Source organism: Gobio gobio (genome assembly GCF_949357685.1).
Source record: "Gobio gobio genome assembly, chromosome: 17".
In the NCBI taxonomy this organism is placed as follows: Eukaryota; Metazoa; Chordata; class Actinopteri; order Cypriniformes; family Gobionidae; genus Gobio; species Gobio gobio.
The window spans coordinates 42,219,440-42,239,766 of record NC_137110.1 but is presented as its reverse complement, the minus strand read 5'-3'; positions in this window follow the sequence as shown (position 1 = coordinate 42,239,766).

Sequence of the window (20,327 nt, the reverse complement as noted above, 5' to 3'; positions counted from 1 at the left end):
ATGATATAGTGACTGACTAAAAGTTTAGCTAGTCGCTAATCTATCAACAAAATCTGTAAATTGGCAACACTGGCAATAATGTATGTTTAGGAGTCCATCAAATATAATTAAAATAAATAATGACTTAAAACTAAATTAATTAACTCAAATTAAATCCATACAATGATCCCATGATGGGAACCCTTAAAAGATTCTATATATGAAACGCCTGACAGAACCCTTTAAGATTCTGTATAGAACCTTTTCTTTAAAGAGTGCGCAGTTTGATTTGACAAAATCCAAGTTCTTCAACAGCTCGTATCTATTAGGAAACACATTTTAACACTACAAATGAACCACAAGCTTATGGAATTAGCGTTCAGCAGTAATTTTGTGGGCGTGTTCGCTGATTTGCATAATTCCATTCGTGAATTGGCCAAATAAACGCCGCTATTAGCAGGTACTGTTATTTCTTGGTGGATTCCGCCCTTAATATTTTCCTGTCAAACAGAAGGGAATACATGTATCAAATCATGTTTGGGTCAAATATGGACCGTTGGTTTAAATGAACCATATTTGACCCAAACATGGGTCGAAACAACTCAGCATTTGTAAGCGTGTAAGGTGATTGTGATTTTTTTTAGCAAATCATGGTTATTTAGAAAGCATAAAGACAGTTATATGTTGCACTAGTAGTGTTCTAATCTGAAGTCCAAACAGAAAAGTGTGTTATGGGAGCCTGACAGACTCTTCACATAAAGCCTTCATGTGAATGAGACGAGATTAGCAGGAGAAAGCCAAAACATTGCTCCGCTCTGCAACACGCTGAGAGGAAGAAAGGGGGCCTCTGCTCTCTCTAAGCTTCCGTGGAATAAAGATGTCTGGGTCCGGTCCATGTTATTGATTGGAGAATGTTTGGGAGAACAAAGGGCCAAATCCTATGAGGGGGGATGCTGAAGGCGGCACTGCTGCCATTAAACTTTAAAATGCTCTCTTTGGTTTTGTTCAGCCTCGTGAGAGGACACGTAGTGGTCCTGACTACATGACCCGAGGCAAATTTGAACTTCACCACTAAATAACATTTAATGGAGGTGAGCTGGTCAGTTCCCATCTCTAGACACACACTGTCTGACTTCATCAAGTATAAATCTAAAACAAAATGGAAGGAAGAAAATAATAAGAAAGAGTGACTCTTTTATGTGATGGGATTTTATTGAATCAATTCACTATTTCCTCTCTACCTCAGCTAAACTGAGAGCATGTGATGAGGAAACAACCAACCAGAAAAAAAGAAGTGCATATCTGAGTAACTAAAAGCGTTGAGGATGTTTGGATGTGTCAGAGTTGCTGGAGTTTTTACAAGGAGAATCAAAAGCTTCATGTGAATATTATCTTTGATGCAATAGGGCAATGTATCAGATATAAAATTGAGCATAAACAATATAACAACTATGGTGTGTAAATTAACCAAATGAATAAAAACATTAAGATCAAGTAATAAAATATGTAAAACTCATCATGTGTACAATTGAATAGCTTCTTCCTGTGAACTTTGACCCTGGAAGTACTTTTCCCCAACAAGTTTTTAACATTGATAGACAAATGAACTTGTTAATTTATTTATATTATTAATTGCCTATTCTGTTTCACTTTTGTGAATATGTTTAACCTGGGAAAGTACCAGTGTAATGATTTTCATATAATAAAACGTGGACATAAATATTGCTGTTCATTGGTATATTGGGACATATAAATTAAAATGATTAAATACCATTCTTCCCTTCATTTTGTATCTCACTGTAAAAAAAAATATTTTCATGATTTATCACAACTTTTTATCTTTAGTCAAATCAATTGAGATAATTAATGTGATTCAGATAAACAAAATGTGAGTTTATATTTATTAAACCAATCTCCTTTGTTGTATTAACTACATTTTTTTATTTTAATGAACTCAAAGTTTTAAGGCAACCAGGTAACTTACTTTTATTTTTAAGTTAAACCAACAATAATTTCTTTATATATCTTTTGCTGTATTGCCCGGCACTAGATTTAACCAAGTGCATGAAATCCATATGGCAATGACAGTCCCCCAAATTATTGATCTGTGAGTAATCCGAATAAGAATTACTACAAACATACAAAGACATTCGCTAACTACACATTTGTGTGCAGCTGTGAGTTGCCATGCCATGTCAACCAACCACCAGTTTGGTTACACATGTCAAGAGTTAATCCATTGGGTGTTATTTTGACCAAAGTAATATTGGCACCCGGTCAAACATTATCGTCATCAATTTTTAGCGAACAGGTGTATACAGAGGGGCAGTAATTTGTTTATGCTCATTAAGCTGTTGTATCACACTTGACACACATCTCAGACTCATTTCTAATTACGTCACTAGCAGCTAGTTCAGAGATTCTCAACCTTGGGGTCGTGACCCAACGTGGGGTCACCGGAGATGCAGACGGGGTCGTGGGAGATCTCTTTGAACCATATCTTATTCATGGTATTTTTTCTGAATGTAATTTTAGGCTCATAATTTTACGTTTGTGGTGTAGCGTGTTTTGAAAAAAATAAAAAAATAAATAGCCAGCTGTTAAATGACCCAAAACAAATGATTTGAATTATAACTGAAGTAGAATACACAAGTAATAATTGTATCATTTGGTTTTGGGTTTTGTATCGTTAATAGGTGTGTTCAACATCGGCTGCGGCTGGATGCAACCGATCGGCGAGAGTAGCCGCGTGCAGACTGGGAGGAGCTGCAAACGGAGACGTGAAATCGGACACTTTCTGCGTCCCGTAGTGATGCTCGCGCTGCGTTTGCATACTTTATCACAGCTGAAGTGAAATAAATGCAATATTTGGCAATACACGGATGTTTCAGAGACATTATTGTCATGAAATACTTTATGTACTGCTTAAAACAGCGTCTGTTTGTAGAATAAAGTTTAACATATAAGCCTACACTTTCAATGAAGTGGGGTCTACGTTTTTTATCAGTTTTATTTTGATAAACATGACAATATAACATCGCGACTACATGAAATTAGGTTTTACTGTTATAAAAACTGATTTGTGAGCATTAGTTCAAACGAAGGTTCTAGAATAAACACGAAACACACGTGATCGCTATCATGCGGTGAATCTGGCCAATCGTGGAACAGCTGTGTCATTATCAGAGTCCGTGCAGCTCATGCAGCCGCTCTCGAGAAACTGCACCGGCTGTATTAGCCGACCGCTCTCGAATCGCTCTCGTGGCACTTTGTTGACATACGTCACAGTCACGTGGCGTCGGCGATGTCTCAAGTCGGACAACATTTCTAACCGGCATGCACTGCTTCAAGTCAGCCGCCGATCGGTCTGCGCATCTCTGTATGAAGTCGAACAAGCCTTATGTTTTCATGTCTTTTTGTCATGTGTTTCCCTTGTCCTCATGTGATCCTGTCATTTGCTTCCCTTGTCTAATGTGTCATGTGTTTCTCAGTTCTGTTTTCTCATTGGTTCATTATCTTGATTCTGTTCAGGTGTGTCTTGTTTAGTCATTAGTCCTTGTGTATTTAACCCCTCTTGTTTGCTTACCTTGTTGTGTATTGTTGGTGTAACCTACTGTTTGGTGAGTCTAGTTAAGGCAGGATTGATTGTTACAATATGGTCACACTTTAGATTAGTGTCCAACTCTCACTATTAACTAACTATACAGTTTGCTATACGCAATCCTACTAAATCACGGAAGTGAACAGCTATTGATGACGTATGATTTGATAAAACTGCGCCTGAAATCGCCTACTGTCTGAGTAGGTACAACATTTGCATTTGAATTTACTTTGTTATTTCTGTCACATGACCTGCATCAGTTGCATCACCTCTATGCAATTCAGAAATCCTCTCCTTTGGACTCATGGCATAGGTCTCTGTGGAAGTAGAAGGTCATCCAGGCATTTTCCTCTACTGTTTTTCAAATACTATACAGTGGTGGCCAAAATTATTAGAACACCTGACAGATCTGAAAATATTGACTTTTGCCTCCCAAACATGATTTAATTCCATAATGTTCATGAAACATGAAGATGATTGCTTTGACCATCAACTATCAGATGAAGTGAGTCATACTGTTTTTATCTACTTTTAACTTTAATATTTGGTATGTCCACCTTTGGCAGCAATTACTCTGGCATAGCGTCAAAATATTTCCTCTGAGAACTTTGACACTAATGTTATCCTATGCCTTCTGCAACTGAAGCCAAAGGCTTTCCTTTGAATGGACAATAGATCTGTCCAGTTTATTTTCCAACTCACCCCAAATGTGCTCAATGGGGTTGTGGTCTGGACTTTGAGTGGGCCAGTCCATCATTTTCAATGTTCCAGAGATTCCTTCCATCGCAGGTAGTTCTGGCAATAGTTAGAAGAATGTTTCGGGGTCATTGTCCTCTTGGAAAATAAATAACCCAAATAATATCATGTGAACACAATCCTGCAGAGAAAGGTGAAGGGGGGACCAGGCAATCAAACCAAGTGTGAAAGCATCCTTACCTACTTAGAAATAGCCTAAGTATACTCTGCACAGAAACAATGCTGACGTGAATGCACAATCATTACCTGTTGCTGAAACAGGCATTACCATTTCCTAGTACCTATTTGTGCAAAGCAAGTGCCATTCTTCTAATGTTTTTGTATCTGCAATGTGTTCATGGCCTGCATCATATGTTGTATTAATTACTGTTCTTTCATAGCACAGGTCAGAAGACTTAGCGCCAGATTTTACTAAACAGGGCAAATTAGTGTGATAGCGCAATTCCAAAAAAATGCAGATGGGAGTGGAAAGTTCTGGTCGTGATCTACTGATGACGCGCAAATTAAAGAACACCGAGGCAGCCGGATCATTTCCATAATGACCAGTGCAATCTACCAAGAGCAGCGCAAATTAGCCCCTGGCTTAAGACATGCTTTTTTTGGGCGGAAAATAATGGAGCAAATACCAGTAAATTGACGAGCGCAAAGCCGCAAACCTTAGTAAATATTAATCCTGTCCACGCCTTTTCAGCGCTATTTTCTCAATGCGTGTCTTTAGTCAATCCTGACAATAGTTTTTTAATGCCAAAAGAGGGTTTGCACTGACGCAAGCTGTTAGTAAATCTGGCCCTTAACACAGTTCTTGATTCTGTGAAATGAAAATGAGACAACTCTTGAGAATCAGTAAGAGTGTACTGCTACAAAAATTCATATGGAATGTAATTCCTATAACTTGGTCTTGGAACAGTGAGAGATTTTTCAGTTTATATCAAAATGTCAGACTTGGAAGAAAAAAAGTTACCAAATTACACTTAACAGACATTCAGGTGAAATCATCATGAAATCAAAACAAATACTTATCTTGCCATGTGTATTATAAATGATTTATCTGTACATCATTGTTTTTTTAATAATGTGTCCTCATAATCTTCAATAAAAACATTAACTTGACCTCCCCCTCGCAACGGCATCTCTGATGACGTGCACCAGTTGTGAGGGTGGGACGGTAACCTCTCCCCTCCGACAACCTGTCACTCACATGACATCACAGCAATTGGCAAACAACAATGATCCAGCAATCCAATCAATTCCAGATGAACAAAATCAATTCGCGCCCAAAGTTTTTTCTTGTTCAGAAGTCGTATCACTCAGCTATACATCACAATAGGGAAGAAAAGTCGTTTGATGCCGACTTTAAGATATTGAACAGGATCAATGTACATTAACCCAGTATAACATATAGACCCAATCTCTTACTGTTGAAAGCACTGTAATTTTGGGGCATTTACAGTATCTGCCCCAGGGCTCTTCCTCAGTCTGTAAGATGGTGCAGCTGTGGCCTCCCTCATGATGTCTGTTTCTAAAGGGACTTGGCGCTCACGGCTATGCTAATCACAGGCTGCAAATGGCTCTTTGACTCAACGGTGCTAAGTGTGTCAAACGCACCACTTTCCAGCAATAGCTTTGTGAAATAAGAGATATGTATGAAAGAAATGAATATATAACAAGAGAGAGGTGGGGAGAGCGTAGATGTGGGAAAAAACTGGCTTGATTAGTTGACCTAGATTTTTAAATTATCTCCTGTTTTGGGCATTAAATAAACTAAGCATAGTAGTATAATCAAGTGCCACCATTGTGTGGTGCGCCCATGTAGGGCAATAGAACTTGCTGGGGTGGATTGAAATCAGGTCGTTCCTGGGGGCTAGTAGTAATGAACTTCGTCGTTGTTCGTGGCTCTTTGAGGTTTGCCTGACCTAAGATTAATTCCGTATGGGAATGGGTGATCTCAAAGACTTCATTGATCTTGACATTTAGAGTCTTAGCTCTCTCATCTTGCATATAGTGCAAGGATGTAGCCGAATGTTCAAGATTGGGAGGAGTTTAAAAATCTGACATTGAAAAGCCTGTATCGATTAACTGCAAATCTGTCAATCAACTTGCTGTGGTGTTCACAGCTCAGAGTGGCTCTGTTTCAAACCTTGCTGAAAATAATCGTAATCGTAATCGGCCTAATATTGTTTGATGGTCTCTGCCTGGTCTAGTTTGATGGTTTTAGAAGGGTTTTCCCCACATGTCCCAGTTGGGAAACCAGCTAGACCAAGTGAAGCCAAATTAGGTTGCTTTACCTTCTAATGTAACTTGAAACATCTTAAGTGACAGTTTTTATAATACTTTACATGGGCAACATCTATGCATCATACAAATAGTTCTCTTCACGCAAAACACACAAGAAGCTCAACCAACCCATTCTCACTCCCAAGGCGTCAAAATCTGAAGCATGGTCAAGTGCCAAGTGCCACAATGAACACACTAAAGGTACCCCTAGGCGTCACTATATCGACGCGCAGAGTCTCCATTGACTTCAGTTGTTTGCCCAATGTGTCAGATCAAGACGCATTTAATTATTTGCATTAAGCAGACATGATTTTATAAATATATATAGGCTACTTTTATATTTTGGAGCAACTAACCCAACTCCTACCCTAAACCTACCCACTTCTAAACAATATAAAACACATAACATACAAATAAATTACAGTCACAGGTATTTATTGCAAAAACTGATCAAAAACAGTATAAAAGTATTAACTCATGTTGCTTTCCAAGTCTTCTGTAGTCATACGATATCTTCATGTAAAGAACAGAGTTTATCTTAATGATTTAATCGCTGAAATGATGATCCCGCCGCTCTGTGAATGCACTCATATCTCATTCAAATGATACACCCGACTCTTTAGCATGACGCGATCGGTCACGAGATACACGAGAGCCAATGACATTTTACAATCAAAGCTGATGTGACGTTTCTTCGGGCGGCATTTCTTTTTTTTGAGATGCTGATCGCTTTTGGGAATTTTTTTCACACAAATCAATCATCTGGCCTCGGAACACTTGGAATGTTTGTACTTTTTGAATAAATTGCGCATGCAGTCGCATCTGCCTGTTATATCCTGCATTTTATATCATACAATACACAAATGGGTAGGTTTAGGGATGGGATGGGGTTGGGTTACATGTTCAAACGTGTCTAAATACCATAAATAAAATAAATGTAAATGCTGGCTGATTAAATTGAGAATCACACTCCAACATGTCGTAATGGTAAAATCATAACCCAATATAATTTTATCATGATGAAAATGTTCTCATGCCCAATGCGTCTGTGTATGATGCCAAAGGTTTCTCATTGAAATCAATGAAGTGCCCTGCGTGTCGAAAAATTACGCCTAGGGCTACCTTTAGCATCTTCATTGGGACGCGGAAGGCACTTGACCATGCTTCAGATTTTGACGCCTTGGGAGTGAGAACGGGTTGGCTCAACTCACAATTGGTCATGATAAAAAACATACGACACAAATGGTGTCTAAAATGTCACCTTTTAATTAGTCTGAACTTTTTTGTTTAATGAAATATAAGTATATTTATAATCAACATTTCTGTCGTTTTGTCCATCATTTGTCACAATTCTAGGTTTGTCTTCTCCCCAAAGGGTACATGCAATGCTGTCTTAAAATTTAGCCAAAGGATCTTGTGAAGCATTACACTGTGAAAAAAAAAAAAGATTTTCAAAGATTTTCAACAAATAGAAAAAACGGCAAGGCACAAAGATTAAAAAAAAAAAAAAAAGTGTATTTACTTTTAACTTGAGTGCCATATTGGAAAGGTAAATGATGTGCAAGACAATGTAAAATATGTGAGACATGAGCGCAGCGGTCAAACACAGCTGTCTAGTGCATGTTTACTTAGAAAAACAATGGAAAAGCAGTGCAATAGAATGCAAAAACATGTTCTATGTGAATGGCCCCTCATGCTGCCTACCCTCCTTAAAAGGTTAGTAGTTAAAAGGACAATTAAGTCATAAATTACTCACCCTGGTGTTGTTCTAATGCCGTATGCCGCCCTTTCTTTTATGGACCACAAAAGGAGAATTTAAAAAAAATGTCCCGCTCACGCTCGTCCATATAATGGTAGTGAATAGTAACCAGCATCAAGCTTTTGAAAAAAGACGCAAGAGTATAACAGAATGATTCCATGCGACATGTGTCGTATATTCCAAGTGTTCTGGGGGTATACGAAATTAAATTTAATGTATTATTTTATGAAAATGGCCGTCTTCTGTGCACAGCTACACATTCGTGTGACTCTATGAGCACTGCAGTTCACTCTGACTTGCCCAGAAAAAGCACATGCGTTGTATGACAGCTGAAGATAAAGAATGAGAAGGAAGGTTAACAAAACTGTCAATTTCTTTGATGACAGTCAGAATGACAACTTGTGTGAGACGGAGTGAACTGCAGTGCTTATGAGTCTCACGACTGCCCATGTCACATAGCCGTGCACAGAAGACCAACGCCAAGGTCAGGATTTTCGTTAAATAATACATTAAATTTAATATCGTATACACTAATAGCACTTGGAATTTACGACACATGTCGCATGGGATCCTTCGGTAATACTTTTGCATCTTTTTTCAAAAGCTTGATGCTGGTCGCTATTCACTGATGGACGAGCGCAAGCGGGACATTTTTTTAAAAATTATTTTTGTGGTCCATAAAAGAAAGAAGGGCATACGGAATTGGAACAACACCAGGGGTAATTTATGACTTAATTTTCATTTTAGGGTGAACTATCCCTTTAACGCTGCTAACATTGAAGAGTGATGCCGGCAGCTCAAGGTTTTGAAACAGGGCCAGTGTCTTGCACATCACAAATAATAGTTTACAAAAAATAGCAACAGGGTAAAAAATTATTGCTTAGAATGCTGAGGTTTACTGCAATCTTCTGAATGCAAATCAAAAGTAAGGCAGCGAGCCAGGAACTGGAAGTCAGAAGGTGATACTGTGATCAGGTGTCCATATGTAATAGCTATACTGTTATAATCAGTAGTTTTGAATAATATCACGTCTCTCCACATTCCTGCAATTTAGTCATAATCTAGGAAGGGTATCCCATAAATCCTAGTGCCAAATGCAAAGCAGTGGAGCAGGACGCACTGATGGATGGGCCTGTCGGAAGGTGGAGGAGTGCCCTTACCTTTCTAATGCCACGCATGGAGAATATATCTCAATATATTAGAGGCCGCATATATGCATGCATACATTCTGCACCAGCCTGACCCTCCTCCAATGGACACAGTGAATGGCAGGAAGCCATATATATAAAATTTAAATATGTCCATGAAAACATTCCCTTTGCGTACAAAGACAACAATACAAATCACTCTATAGCATTATTTGGATGGAATACATTTTCTTCATCTGAGATACGATTTTTAACATAGGATGGCTGTAATTTCATATATTCACTGTATACAATTTTTTTTATTTTTTTTTTATTTACGGTAAAAAAAAAGTAGCTTTTCCACAAGCTGAGATGAATCATAATATATAGTAGAAGGTTAGCAGTGTCATACACACAAATACAAACCCCCATATTTTTAACACACAACACTATAAAAATACAATAAACATTAATTTAACAACATAACATGTAACATAAAACCCTAACATAACTTAGAAGAAACATCATTATTTAAAAGAAAACCCATAAACTTGATTTAACACAGGTTATTCGTCAATTTGCATTTCTTTTTCACTTCCAAAAACTGTACATTTAACAGTAAAATTATATGAAATTACCCATTAGGTTTATTACAGTGTTTACCAATTTACTGTTTCGTTGTTAAAATTAATTTTCACATTGTTGTTCCAGACTGGATCGGGATATCTGTGGTTGACAGTAATGTGGGAGTGTCTATTGAATGAATGTGAGTGTTACAGAAGGACGTATTTTTATACTGAATTATTGAATTAAAACAAAGAATTAATTAAGGTGAAAACCGTACCTGGTATACACTGCTAACAGTGACCCTTCTGAGCGTTCAGTGGTTATACTCTACTTACTGATTTAATTCATTTCTTTAAATCATATGGATGCCATTTTACTTAGAAAGCTAGCAAAAAGGTCGAAATCCATTATCAAGTTGCAACAAGACATTTAGCTTTAGTTATGGCATTCAATGAAGGTCACAATAAATAATGCCACCAATATACCATTTTATTACCTGCACTGGATTAGACTTACTGAAAAACAACAGTTATATGCTGACATTTTTTCTTTTTTTCCAAAACTGTGTAAGAAAATCAGATATCCACTCCCACTGAAGGATAGTGGATGGAAGTGTCAAGCTCCAAAGGTACAAAAATGCATCATAAACCATCATAAAAGTAGTCCATGTGTGCTATAAATCTTCTGAGGCCAAAAATGGTGAAGGTAAAAATCACCATTAATTGTATGGTGACTTTATTTTAAGGTGACGTATTTACACATTACTACATGTACTTACTATAGTAATACCAGTAAATTATGCATAATTACAAGAAACCAAACCCTGACCATAACTCTAGTACATGTAGTTAATTAATATTACTAAGTATTTGAGTAAGTACAATCTAACTATGTCACATTGAAATAAAGTGTAACCAAAAACAGCTTGACGTTCTTTTTGGAAAGACTTGAGGGTGAGTAAATAATGACATAATTTTTCATTTTTGTGTGAACTAACTCCTTAACCATCTCAAGGAAAACTAGTCCTGTCCGAATAGGGCTTATATGACATTACATGACTACATGCAGGACAGAGGACTGGTCCGGAAAGAAAGGGTGAGAAAAATGGAGGGAGAAAGATAAGTGTAAAAGGCCATCACAATCCATTTTGCTCTTCCTCATCTCTTTCTCCTCTTTTGCCTCCCCAGTGGCAATGTGCCAGAGGGTGAGAATGGACTGCCGCCTGTGGAAAAAGGATAATTTGTACCTTCCCTATGAATGAGGAGGACAGGCAAATTACCCAGTGAATAAGGACTGCCTGTGGATCGCTGTGTCAAAGGCACGGGAATAATTATCGGCCACCGAAGAGCATTCATACGGAAGGACAATGGCGAAATGGATGTGTGGGTCCCGGGTGCGTGAGCGTGCACGGCTTTCGAGTGGCACTCACAACAAGGCAAATGGATCCTGCCAATAATCCTGGCAAGATATCTGAATTCAGACACATTATAGCAGCTGGACAGTATTAGAGTAGCTCTTTAGGTTACAAGGCGAAGGAGAGTGCAGGAGGGAAGAGCGAAGAGAAAGAGGGGGGAAAAGAATGCTCTGAAAAGCCTCTATTAGATTTGAATAGGTGGGGGTTTGTATGCCGGGCCATGGTCTGTTTTGTAGGTGTGCCACAAAGAAATCAGAGGTTAGTCTATTAGTGCCCAAGGTCTTTATTGCCACGACCACCTCCACCCATACAGCAGGCGGGCGAGGGGTCACGAATGGTCACCGCCAGAGAGCCTGAAGTGGGGCAGAAGGATCTGGGAGAAACGCATTTCAAGATAGGACACCTGGGGGGTCACGACCAATTCTGTTGCCGTCTATAAAACATGTTGTATATAAACAGGGGCTATAGAAAAGGTCTAACAATTCTAATGCCACTCACCACCCCCCCTACCCCGTCACTCTGCCGTGTTTACAATGACGTTGAATGCAGACGGAGAACTGGTGGGCCGGAAGGTCTCATCCTTGGAAGATAGGAGAGTGTGTTTTGCCTTTGTTTAAAGCTCTGGGAATAAACAAAATTAGAGAATGCGCCACTTGACAGAGTTGAAAGGCGTCATGCGCAGATGTTTCATATTCAAGGCTGGATGGTGAAAATTCGAGTTCTGTTTCACAATCTTTGACCTTGCAAATCTGAATGGGATGCTGGTGGCACAAAAGAAGCCGAAAGTATCATGCGGCGGGACTGGCAAGGAACGGCACTGGATGCAGGGAGTCGTTTGAGGTTAACGGAGAAAGTGGCTTTACACATCGGGTATAAAAATCTGCACTTAAAACTCTTCTACATATTCAACAAGTGCAAATGGTCTCCCTCCATTTAAAGGAATAGCTCACACTGAGATAAAAATTCTGCTAATATTTACTCACCCTCATGTCACTAAACTAAGTGTTTGCACTTTCCCATGAAACATAAAAGTAGCCATATGACTTGCATGCTGTATTTCATGTCTCCCAAAGCTGTGTGTGCAAGAATTGAAATGAAAAAGGATATTCAACCTTTCTCTCCACGGTAGCTCAAGACAGGTCTGGCCCAACTTGATGTCAGAGAAGTCAAATGGTTCTCATATACCAAGTCGAAATTGATGTGCACGTTCAAATATGTCACATCAAGACACAAGCGTGAATGATATTTGGAGAATGGGACAGGAGAATTTTCAGCTGCTATCAATTTATATTTTATTCTGTTCACATATGTCAGGCCTGTTAAATAAAAGTTCTTTAAAATGTCAAGTATGTCACAAAAAAAAAAAAAAACACAGAAATGCAAAATAATAAGTGTTTGCAAACAGGTTTTACTCCAACTGTTACTTACTGTTGGTTGGTAAGTCCCACCCACAAACTCATACCATTGTTCGAGCCAGTTAACATGTTGGCTAAATAATCACAGCTTTTGGTGCATTCAAGTCCTTCTAGGAAGTTCATATTTGTGTCTATTTAAGTTCATAAATAATAGATATGATATAAATAATAATTTGAAAATAATACTAATTTCATACATTTCAACTAATTTCACATCACTGGTCCGTGGCGATAATGGCAATAACGCGGAGGCTCCACCTTCTTTCACCTGTAAATCTTTTCCGGTTCTCATCTTCTGTTCAGTCGTTCAAGGTCAGATGTCCGCGAGTGAAAACATGAACACACTGGAGAGCTGCTTTATAGTAGAAAGTGAAGTTGTACTTCTGATGAAACGAGAAATTTTGTTCTGGCTGTTGGCTTTCACCAGAGTGGGCGCCGTCGAATATTCGTTAACACTATATCGCTGGTTACGTATTTTGAACTTTGTTTTATCCTTAAGTGAAGAATGAAAAAGAACTTTGCCTTGAGTATATCGGGCCTTTACCCATAGCAGTTGGAGCTGGGGAAGGTGGAGGGTTTCTGGAAGCACACTGCAACTGCTAGAGTAAATGCTAACCGAGTATTTGAAGGTGGAGCAGCGAGCTCATTGGCTACTGATATAGCAGGATTGCTTGCTGTGAAATCAGTTTCATGACAGAACTTTGACTGATCCTAGCTAACAAAACTATATTCTAATAAGATTTTGTTAAAGGTCCTGTTCTTCGTGATCCCATTTTTCAAACTTTAGTTAGTGTTTAATGTTGCTGTTAGAGCATAAATAATACCTGTAAAATTATAAAGCTTAAAGGGTTAGTTCACCCAAAAATGAAAATTCTGTCATTAATTACTTACCATCATGTCATTGACACCTGTAAGACCTCCGTTCATCTTCGGAGCACAAATGAAGATATTTTAGCTGAAATCCGATGGCTCGGAAAGGCCTCCATTGGCACAATGCACTTTACACTCTCAAGACCTGTAAAAGGTACTAAAGACGTCATTACAATCCATCTCACTACAGTGCAGGTTCTACAATTACTTTATAAAGCGGCGAGAATAGTTTATGTGCGCGAAAAAAAAACCTAAATAACGACTTATATAGTGATGACCGATTTCAAACCAATGCATCATTAAGCTTCGAAGCGTTATGAATCAGTGAGTCGATTCATCGGTTTGGATCGCCAAAGTCACATATTTCAGCAGTTTGACACGCGATCCGAATCATGATTCGACTCGCTGATTCATAACGCTTCGAAGCTTCATGATGCATTGTTTTGAAATCGGTCATCACTATAAAAGTCATTATTTAGTGTTTTTTTGTTCACAAAAACTATTCTAGCCGCTTTATAAAGTTATTGTAGAACCTGCACTGTAGTGAGACGGATTGTAATGACGTCTTTAGGAACTTTTTATTGGTCTTGAGAGTGTAAAGTGCATTGTGCCAATGGAGGCCTTTCCGAGCCATCGGATTTCAGCTAAAATATCTTCATTTGTGTTCCGAAGATGAACGGAGGTCTTACAGGTGTCAATGACATGATGGTAAGTAATTAATGACAGAATTTTCATTTTTGGGTGAACTAACTTTAAAGTTCAATGCCAAGCAAGATATTTTATTTAACAGAAGTTCCCTTTCAAAGCCTACAGCGAACGGCCGGTTTGGACTACATCCCTGTACTTCCTGCTTTAATGACGTCAATAGAACAGTTTGTTGACTAACCTCCGCCCACAAGAATACGCGAAAAAGGGGGCGTGGTCGTGTTGCTCTCCCACGTGGAGAAGAGGAAGTGTTGCGTTCGGTTGCGTTTGTAGAGTGTTGGTCGCCATGTCGTCCAGGCGCTGTTATTTTCATCCCGGAGTCAAATCACCTTTGTTTGGCCTTCAGGGGCTGTACTTTGAGCGCATGCATCTCCCCGTTATGGTAAGAGGCGTGACCTTTCGGGGCAACGTGCGCTAAGCTGCTGTCGAATCACAACACGGGAACTGCTGGCACAATCAGAACTCGTTAGGTATTTCTGAAGAATAAGGAAATCATCAAGCCGTTTTTAGGACAGTGAAAACAGCGGTATACAGATAAGTAAATTGTGTGAAAAATACTGTTTTTTTACACGTGAAACATGAACACATGTTATATTGCACACTGTAAACACAATCAAAGCTTTAAAAAAATCAGGAAAAACGGGACCTTTAATATTCCCATTAAGTTATGAAAACATTATTTATGAATGTTCCCTGAATGTTTAAAAATTGGTAACACTTTATTTTGATCCCTTTTGAACATTCTGTTGACTAAGTTATTTGCGACTACATGTCAGTAACAGAGTTTGTTCGTATGGGAAGAAGGAGGCGGGAACCGGCGAACATTATCGATACTTTAATTCAAAATTATTACCCCTCACGGACGACTGCCGCGCACACACAACCAAACGTAAACAAAAACACGACGTAAATTCCAGGCCTGGTCCTCTCTCGTCCTTCATTGTCGTCGCTCCTCCTTTATGCTCCTGTCACTTCTCCGTGAGACACGAGGCCGATGCGGCACGCAGCTGGCGCTCCTCATCATTAATGGCCGCAACCTCGTCCAGCTCTCACAGTCCCTCAGCTTCGCTGCTCGCCATAATGTCTACTAGCTCTCATTAGAGGATTGGTAGACTGTCTGCTTTAGGCCCCGATCAGACAGAACGCGTTGTTTGCAGTGAGAGGCGCCTTTTTTAAATTGTTCTCTATTGGCAGTGAGCGTGTTGCGCACTGTTTATGCGCCCCGGGCGCCTCGCATTTTAGCCGTCTGCTGCGCCTCGTGTTTTTGTTGGAGCGCCCGACATCATTTGTGTTTTTTTTTTTCCATTGTCCAATCATGGAATGAATGGAGAGGCGAGCCTTCCGTTGTGGTGACGGTTACCTTGATTAGACTGACAGGACAGCTGATTCGGGGGTTGCCTAGCAACATAAAAAATGCAGCGCTCTGCTCTTTTTTAAATTAAAAAACGGCAGTGCAGTGCGACTCATGTTTTCAAACCTGACAAACGCATTCTGTCTGATCGGGGCCTAATGCTAACTGCTAACTCTTTATTGTGATGGTCCTCACACAGACATTCTACTAACTATAAGTAACTCTGTAGCTATATGTCAACTTATTCTAACCCTACCAGTCTACTAATACTCTACTAACACTCTAATGAGAGTTAGTAGACATGTAGGTGCAATGTTACTTATAGTCAACAGAATTTGTTGAAGGGACCATCAACATCTTGGTTATTGCATGTTAAAATTTTCACTTTTTGAGGGTGAGCAAAAACATGTAGTTTTTATGTGTCCCTTTAAATGTAAATGAGCTGATGCTCACGGGTCGGAGCTTCAAGAGCTTGTGGTAGCAGCTCTGATTACCTCATACAGACAGGCAATGAAACTGTTCAGCCTTTTATGTTCAAACCGGAGTCGGACAAGGATGGAGAGACTCAAGAAGAAGTGACATGTAGAAAGCATCTGTCAGGGAAGAATACGGATTCAGATGCAGGAAACAGAAAAGTTTATTTATGAGCTCAGGAATGGACAGGGAAAAATATCAAGAACAAAAAACTGAAAAATCCAAATCAAATGTCCACAGGTCCGGTGAGCTCCCTTAAACAGGGACAATTCCCAACGTCATCAACGACGCAATACAGGAGTGCTACAGAGTCCTCCGATGAGCGCGGTGGGCGCAGTGAGCGTGCAGAGTGTAATTCCCCGGATAGAGTGGTGAGCGCGCTGAGGAAATGGAGAGAAGAATCCGTGTCTCCACAGAGAGAGGATCACCTGGGCTGGTAGCAAAGGAACAAAGGTCTGGCGGATGAGAGGGAATGGAACAAAAATATATAAATAAAAAACGAGAAAACAAACAGCACTTAGGAGACTGGGAAAGCAGGACACGGCAAGACTTGACAAATAACAAGAGACGGTCACGAGCAAAGGCGTTGCGCAACATACAACAACGGTCGGACAAACAAGTGAGAAAGAGAGGATCTTATATAGGGGAGAATAATGAGGGAAAATTAGCAACAGGTGTAAACGGTGAACACAAATGAGAATAGGGATAACGAGTGGGAGGGGAAACACCACAAAGTCAGCGAAACACCTGACAAACTTGTCAACCCAGACCATGTGCACAAGAAAACAAAGCACGCAAGACACGGAGACACAAAAGACAAAACAAGATCAGACCAAAGTCATTACAGCATCAGGACGATTCTGAATGGTTAGTTGATGAATTTATGTGGTGGAGTTAACTATCTTCAAGTCATTGATTAGCATATTCTGTCATGATAATCTATTCATTTCTCAACATGCGTGTTCCCCAGGGTTTATGTAAATGTCATGGTTAGTGATGTCACTAACCCGGGAGGAAGCTTGTGTAGTCTTTACCAGCCATTTGTTGTAGTCCTTAAAAAGTGATTTCTTTAAAAGAAAATATCTTGCTTGTCTTTGAACTTTGAGCGTCGTAACTTTGCAGATATTGTTTATGCTCAAACAGCAACATTACAAGTAAAAAAGTTTAAAAAAAGAAAAGTGATATCATAATTAACCACCCCTTTAAACTAAAATGTTCCATGAACGATGTATAAATAGCATCTTTGTGTTAGCATTTTTGTGTTAACATTTTGAGAATTAAAGACCAGTCAACTTTGCGCAAACAATCTATTTACGCTACAGGAAGAGAACCTTAACTTTAAGAGAACCTTGCCGGAACATTAGCCAAAGTTCTAAGAACATTCCCTTTTAGCAGAGATATCATTAACGTCACTTTAATGGCCACCTAAACACACAAAAGGCACACCCAAACACAAACATGTACACAAACACGCGGCTTGCTAGATGGTGGTCCGAGTTGTAAAGCAGATAAAATCTGCCGATTTTCCCTTATTTTTCTTCTCTACATGCACATGTCCAAAACACGACAGCACCTTCGACCCGCTTTCTGACAGAATACTGTTCCTTTTCCCCTGCGGTCTGTCACCACACACTCACACATATACAACAGACACTCACACAAACACACACGTTGGTCACATAAAGGTCAGATACAGGCCAGCCGCTTCTGTTATTCCTCCATGTCATCCAGGAGGCCATTTCATAGCCATAGACATGAGTTTCCTCACCCCTCCAACAGGTCAGAGCTTAAAAGGACAAAAACACATATACACACACTAAGGATATAACACAGCACTGAATCTGTAAAAACAACAGATGAAAGGTGCTTAGACAGAGTTATGTGCCCTATAAATATAACTTCCGGGCACACTTATACTGTGTGGCTTCTTGTGAGTCACAGGTTAAGGGTTTGCTTTTTCTTCAGTCACCATGAAATCCAAATTGATTATTCTTATTTTTTATGGAATATTGCAGTATTTTTTGTAAATGATTTATAATAAAATGTATATTTTAAATGCATGTGCCCTCATTATATTTAATCAAATTAACTCCCTCTTGCAACGACATCTCTTCGTCACAATGGGGGTTATGTGCAACAAACTTCAGTATTCTGTAAAACAGGTTGCATCTCTTCCGGTTCAGGTCTTTTTTATATGTATTCTGTTAAAGCAGTGGTCACCAACCTTTTCAAGCCAAAGATCCCTGACCTCAGCCTTGATGAAAGGCAAGATAGATTTTTCATGGCTGATTCAGAGTTTTTGGGGGGGTTTTCGACACCATCTGTCGAAATTTTTCTTTTTCTTTTTTATTTTCTTTGTTTAAGCAAATTTATTTGTTGTCTATTTGCTCTATAACAGGCCAAACTGGCCTTAAAAAATTAGCCATTTGAAATGTGAGCCAACCACTGCATTTTAAACACGATCCAAACAAAGATACACACACATGCAAAGTTGTTTTTTATCTAAATTAGATTGCATAATTTCAAGACTTAGGGCAAATACAGAATGTATACACACCTGCACAAAACACAAACTGATGGACTGAATAAAAATGCTAATTCACTCTCTGACAGTAGGTGGTGTTTATGGAAAAGAAGCGTTTCTTTGAGTACCGCTGTAAAAATGCCATCAAAACTATTCTGAAGACAGTTTCGTTCAGGGATACATTCATGTAACCCCCCTCCCCAATTCAATATTTATATTTTTCTTCCTATATTTCAAGCATCCCGATGCACACTTCTGCCGAGCCCGCACTGGTGCGTGTTACGCAGCGGACTTTTGGGAGGCAGTCAAAGCGGCATTTCGTTGTGAAAGTGCGGACTCGGAGGAAGACCGTGAGGGTTTAGGGTGCCATTTGGGACATGGCCTGATTGCGTGCGTTCTGCCTTAAAGGAGCAGTACCTAATTCTACTTGTTACATGTTGTTACTTATTTGTCTGTTATTTATCGGGAGCTACCGGGACAGTGATAAAGATCTACCACGATCGACGGGTTGGTGACCACTGCGTTAAAGGAACACGCCGACATTTTGGTACTTTAGCTTATTTACAACTTTTCATTTTCCGTCGGTCTTAGTACACAAAGTAACTATACACATCACAACATGTAAACAGGAAAATGTTGGCGTTATTTTGTCGCTTATTGAGCAGTATGCTAGCTGGAGCCGTTTACCTCCAGTCTTCGTGCTAAGCTAGGCTAACGCACCGTCAGACAGAGTTATGGCACGCACGGAGATGAGAATGGTATGTATGGACTTATCTAACTTTGGGGGATACGGTGGATAAGCTAAAGTCCCAAAAAGTTGGCATGTTCCTTTAAATATAGAGCCGTTTTACTCAAGATACCTTCAAAGGAGTAAGCAAAGATGAGCATAACCAATGTCCATCATGTCTTTATTTTTCTTCTTCTCACTAACATTTAGATATATAAAATCGAATAAAACGCCAACGATAAAAATAACTAGCTAGGTTAGCTGATTACCTTAAAAGTCCAGAGATATCGTCACTGGATCATACTGCTGTTGACACTTTCTCTGACAAGCGGATGCAGTGAGACCTGGGACCTCATTTATAAAACGTGCATACGCATAGATTTTAACTTTGTGTGCATATGCTAAAATGCACGGCAACATTCATATTTATAAAAACAGCCTTTGATATGTAAAAGTGCTCAGCGTCAGGTCAGGGTCTAAGCAGACATATGCACTTTTCCTTGTGGGAGAGAGTCAGAGTACTGCAGGTATTTGGAAATCCAAGCAATTCTTGCCGCACACCATTCTCAAGTAAAGGATTTGGATGTTGACGCTCTTTTATATTAATGACATTAATTAGGCAGCGTTAACAAGGTGGAGATCTGAAACCATTCAGCTGTGTACAATTTCAAAGGATTCATTCAAAAACACTGGCTGTGTCCGAAATCTGCCATTCACAATTCCTCTCTCTTGGCCTTTTCTCAGATTCCAGAGGTCAAAGGTCATTGTTGACTTGCCATGGACA